Below are 6000 nucleotides of genomic sequence, written 5' to 3'. Positions count from 1 at the left end.
TCTGAGCGCTTGCAGGGTATTCTGGCTTGGCGAACGTTTGTACTCCAGGAGTGCAGTGCGCTTTTTTTCAATGGCTGGAATCATCTCTTTGGAGTTAGCTTCGAACCAGTCATTCGTGTTTCTAGCTCTTCTTCCAAACACCGACAAGGCCGTGTTGTACATTGTATCCCTCAGATGCTGCCATCTGGATGTCACATCGGCACCCCCAGGGTTGCTGCGCACATTCTCCTCGAGGATCACTCTAAACTTTTCAGCTCTCTCTGAGTTAGCCATCTTTCTGGCATCGATGTGGGGCCTTCCAGTTGGTTTAGAGCGGTGCAGCTTCTTGGGAATCACCTTGAGTTTGGAGCAAACTAACGAGTGATCTGTATCGCAGTCAGCACTATGATAGCTGCGTGTCAGAAGGACATTTTTGAGGTTATCACATCTAGCAATAGCCACATCTAGTTGATGCCAGCGTTTTGAGCGTGGCTGTCTCCATGACACTGTGCTGTAGCTTGGTTTGGAAAAATGTGTTTGTGATGCACAGATTGTGGTACATGCAGAGTTCGAGAAGACGCTGACCATTTTCATTCATTTTTCCCACACCAAAATGGCCTAAGCAGGAAGGCCAAGAAGTCCAACTCTCGCACTGAAGTCACCCAGAATGTACAGTTGTTCATGAGCAGGTATTTGCGTTATGGCAGCAGTAAGCACGTCATAAAACTTGTCTTTTACTTCTGGTGCGGCATACTGGGTTGGGGCGTAAGCGCTGATCAGGTGGACAGAACCAGCGCGAGTTTCAAGTATGACCTGAAGGAGTCCTTCTGATCCACCCATGACTAATTCCACCATTTCTAGAAGGGTGTTTCTGATGGCGAAGCCAACACCATGCTCCCTGGGTTCTTCTTCGGCTTTACCCTGCCAGAAAAAGGTGTAGTGCTTTTCCTTTAGAGATCCCGAATCTGCAAGACGTGTCTCTTGCAGAGCAGCAATGTCAACTTGGAGCCTCTTCAGTTCCTCATTGATGACAGCGGTCTTTTGGGTGTCGCTGATGTCCTGAAGATCTTCAGTCAGACCTGTCAGCATGGTCCGCACATTCCAGCAAGCAAGCTTAAAACTTTGATGGTTTCCTTTTCTTGTTGATTTTCTTATTGGTTTGCCTGGTGCTCAGCTTTCAGGTCACTTGTCAGGTTTGGGAACCTTAAGCCTCACGCACCCAGTGAGGCAGGTGAACTGTGGCGGGACAGTACCCTATTGGCTGGGGGCTGCCCAGCTTGAGGCAGGCAGTGACTGCCCAGTGAGATTCGAGGATCTCTCCCACCGTCGGAGGCAACCCCTGGCGCTCATTCTCTATGCCATTCGAGCAAGAGCTTATAACCGGTATCTGTTACCTCCCGTGTTGGTTCAACGCTGTTAGCGATGCTGGAGTACCTCTCCAGGCGCGAGCTTGGGCGATGATTGGGACCCTGGGCTGCCCAGACACCAGTGTTCCCCTCTCGGCTTTACTGATATAGTCCAAAGGAGAGGATAACCTCTACGTCTGGTACCAGCTCAGCTGCAGGAGTTGCCAGGTCAATGCCAGAAGTTGGCACAGAACCGCCTTAGGACTCCCCTCCGGATTTTCTGTCAGGGTTTACTCCCTTAGCCTTGCTCCTTTCCAGGATAACCCACAAGGCAGTGGGGCATGGAGAACGTGGGTACGGTCCCACTACCTCTTGCACCTCCCTGGTGCCACATGTCCCCAAAGCTCCCCGTGACGACCACCTCGCCTCCCCAGGACCCCCCTCCCCACCCCTCTGCCTCTCATCGGCTACCATCACCCCCCAGATCCTTCCTCCCTGTCCCCTTTTCCCCCATCCACTCCCATGTCTCCCGACTGCACCACACTGCCCCCTATCAGTTCTCATTTCCCCCAGGTCCCCCTACCCCTGGCCTCTCCGCACCTGGCCACACGCTGCTGCAGCCCCATGTCCTCCAGGAAGTCGCCAATCTCGCAGCCCAGCCGCACCCTGGGTCCCAGCCAAAGCTACCAACTCTTCATCTGGCTACGGCTGTCCCTGGAGCCCCACAGATCTGGTGCGGTGGGTGCATGCAGGGAGCGCAAGACTGGGCCTGGAAGCCATGCAATCTGGGCCAGCACGCCGCAAGCAGCCTCCATGGGTGCTGCCATCCTCACAGCCATACCAGACACCCCCAAACCACTTGCCCACCACTGACATCCCTTGATCTCGCGCCCCCCCTTGCTCCTCATGCTGCAGCGGGTCCCTCAGCTCCAGCCAGCAGTTCGAGATGATGCTGCCTCTTACACCTGAAGTAGTAACTAGCTCCCTCTAAGCTCCCCCTCTAAACTCCCCTCTCAAAACTCCCTGCTGTTAGCAACCACCCTGTTTGCATGCACCCAGTCACATCCTCCCTGGTCGCTTGCCAGCAGGGCTTTAGAGCTCTGGCCTACCTGAGAGAGCCCCTCCCTCTGACTACCGCTCAGGCAATCGGCACGCAGCCTGAGCACGTGGCCTTTCAAACAAACAGACAGCACAGCACTCCAAACAAACAGACAAACCCAGGAGCAGAACCCCCAAACCCAGGAACCCACACACTCCAGAGAGCCACTCACCCAAAGGTGCTGTAGTTTGCCTCCTCCTTCCCCAGGAGAGCCCCTCTCAAAACTTCCTCCTGTTAGCAACCACCCTGTTCCCATGCAAGCTGAAAGGAAACACCCTGTATTGGTAATGTTGATATGCTGTGATGAATCTGAGGAACTTCCTCTGTGCTGGGTGAACGGATATATGGACATATGCATCTTGTAGGTTGAGAGTGGACAGCCAGTCCCCTCTTTGCAGAAGGGGGATAATAGTGGCTAACTTGACCATCTTGAATTTTTGACAGAGAATGTGCTGGTTCAGGCACCTGCATCTAATATGGGGAGTGCCAGGGGCTGCCGCTTCCCCAGGGCTCTGGGGTAGGGCTGGTGGCTGTAGCTTCCCCAGACCTCCCAGGGAGTATTGGCGGCTGCCACCTGCTTCCTGGCTCCCCAGGGCTTGACAGAGCCGGGAGGAGCCGCCTCTCCCCACATAGCTCCCTGTCCCGTATTTGGGACAGGGAGATATGGTTGCCCTAATATGATTTAATTTCTCCTACACATCAGCAGACTCCCCCAGAGGCAGATTTTTCTTTTGCGTACTCCTTTAACACAAAAGTCAAAACTTATTGGCTGTCACAATAGGTGGGAATCAGGTCTAGTTACAAATGAAAATGTTAGCCTCAGTAAGTATGGTGCAGAGTTATAAGACTATCTGACTGGGCAGACTTTCTGGGGTGCTTACATTCCAACAGCTCCCAATAAGAATCATGGAGCTCATGCATGCTGAGCACTTTCTAAGTCTCCACTGACACATCTAGAACCTTTTGGGCCATCACCACTCCCCTTTCATCTGCTTCTGGTGGAATTTCAATTTAGAAAAACCTCATACATCCATATGCTCTACGAGAAGATCTCTAAGCATCTTACAAAGATTAAGTCTCAGCATTTCAGACAGATTTATACTAAGGCACAGAGATTAAAACTCTGCCGTGAAGCCTCTAGGGGTTTCATGCCAGTCCCAAGCCTGTAGATGGGATCAAACTAGAGATGGGATCGAACTAGAGAACGAAGAGTTCACATATCTGGGGAGCAACATGACGTACGAACTAGATCAGTGGTTCCCAAACTTTTCGGCGTCACATCCCCCTCTTGATTTTTGAGAAAACCTCACGCCCCCCCGCCACTTTTTTACCATCATCCAACCCCCATTTTAACAAAAAATTCAAATCCATAATTTAAAATAAACACAAAAACTTGATATAAAAATGTTACTTAAAATTAAAAATAAGCACAAATAACTTTTCTTGGCCCCTTGCAGGTGCCTGGTCCAGCCCCAGCTGCCTGAGCCCCATGCCAGCTACCGGAGCTGACTGTGACAGCCACCTGCCCGCACGAGACCTGCGCTGCCAGAGGCACCCACCCAAGCCCTGCACTGCCAGGGCCTGCCACCCACCCACCTGCCCGCCAGCCACCTGCCTGAGACCTGCACTGCCAGCTCTGGCTGCCTGCCCACCATTCCCCTGCCCCAGTTGTGGGCCAGCTGCCCAAGCTGCCCACCCAAGTCCCACACTGCCATGGACAGCTGCCCTCCTACCATCCTAAGCTGCCCGAGCCCCACGCTACTGGGGCCAGCTGCCCACCTGCCAGCCTGAGCCACCCGAGCCCCATGCTGATGGGGCCAGCTACCCACCCGGCAGCCTGAACCACCTAAGCCCTGTGCTGCTGGGGCCTGGCACCCACCTGGCAGCCTGAGCCACCCAAGCCCTGTGCTGCTGGGGACAGCCACCAGCCTGAGCCACCTGAACCCTGAGATGTTGGGGCCAGATGCCCAAGCACTGAGACTCAGCCAGCCACCCAATCCTCGCAAGCCCTGTGAGCTGCTGCCTGCCTGAGCCCCTCCCATCCCATAAAGCCAGGCACCACCAGCCCCCCACTCTTACCCTGTCCCCATTCCCTTTGCCTGAGCCAGGCACCCCCAGCCTCCCATCTAATCCCATCCTCCTCCTCCTCCTGCCCCAGCCTACACTCACTCATGTTTGCAGAAGGCAGCTAGCTCCACCTGAGTCTTCACCAGCTGCCTGCTTTTTATAGAGGTTGCACTGAGTCACCCATGTAAAATGGCAAAGTCTGAGAGCCAGAAGCAAAGTCTGGCTCCTCCTTCAGGTGGGGGGAAATATTGAGGGTCTGGGTCACCTCAGACCCCGCCCCTGGAATTTCTTCACGCCCCCCCAGTTTGGGAAACCGTAATCTAGATTGTTGTAAGAAGGAAATAGTGACTAGAATAGCAAAAGCCAGAGGAAGCTTGAAGGCAATGGATAAGATCTGAAAAAGCGAAGTGAGTAGCTTAGGAACGAAGCTGAGCATCTTGAAAATGTGTGTACTCAGCAGCATGTTGTACGGATGTGAGACATGGGTGATACTGAAAGATTTGAAGAGAAGGATACTGACATTGGTGAGGAGTTGTTACAGAAAGATCCTGAGAATAGGATGGATGCAGGTTACCAATGAGGAATTATATAGAAAGATAAAGCCAAAAGAGAACCTACTGCAGAAGGTTATAGAACAGGATCTACAGCTGTTTGGTTGTATCTTCAGAATAAATTACAAGTGAAAAGTCAAGAAGACCCTGATGTTCAGCATAATGGATGGCTTGAATAGGAGAGGCAAAAGCCATGGAGAATGGGCAGATGATATAGTAAATTGGTGTGGAGCTAGTCTACAGAAGTCACTCCACACTGACAGGTAAAGATGGAAGGAAACAGTGAGGGCAGTGTCAGACACCAACAGGTGCTGAGGCCTTGGTTGTTGATGATTACGACAGATTAAATGTTTGCCCGTGGTCATTCAAAGTCAGTGACCAGCCAGGACCAGACTCCAAAATTCTAGCCACTGAGCCCTATTTCCACTCCCTGCTACCAAGAATTAGACTGCATGCTCCTAATAGCTCATGAATGCTGTTCCATAACTCAAAATGGGTCAAGCATCATCTCCCACTATCTTTGGGTAGAACTGATGGGTTCTCTCACAGAATCAATCTGAGAATTAAATATGGGAGCCTGGGAATGTATTTACACATTACAAATGGAAGCATGTTCCATTTAGCAGCTATTAGAAAACATTTACCAGATCTCTTGTGACTTTTTTGGAAGGAGTAGGAGAGTCAAAACAGGAGACAGCTATGCTGTCCTAAAAAACATAATAAAAAGAGCAGCTAGTGAATATGAATTAGAGGCTGATATGGAATATAGATACAGATTTAGCAGGTGCGTACAGCCATTCCTGTTCAGCAAATTACTTAAGCATGTGTTTAACTTTCATATACTTAGTACATTACCACACTGAACATCAGTGGGTTTTAAGCATGTGCTTAATTGCACTGAATTGAGGCCATATTCAAAAGGCTCACATATATTCTGAATTGTAGTCATACAAATCCA

The sequence above is a fragment of the Carettochelys insculpta genome, chromosome 20 (genome assembly GCF_033958435.1).
Source record: "Carettochelys insculpta isolate YL-2023 chromosome 20, ASM3395843v1, whole genome shotgun sequence".
In the NCBI taxonomy this organism is placed as follows: domain Eukaryota; kingdom Metazoa; phylum Chordata; order Testudines; family Carettochelyidae; genus Carettochelys; species Carettochelys insculpta.
The sequence above is the reverse complement of the archived record's forward strand: the minus strand, read 5'-3'. Positions refer to the sequence as shown.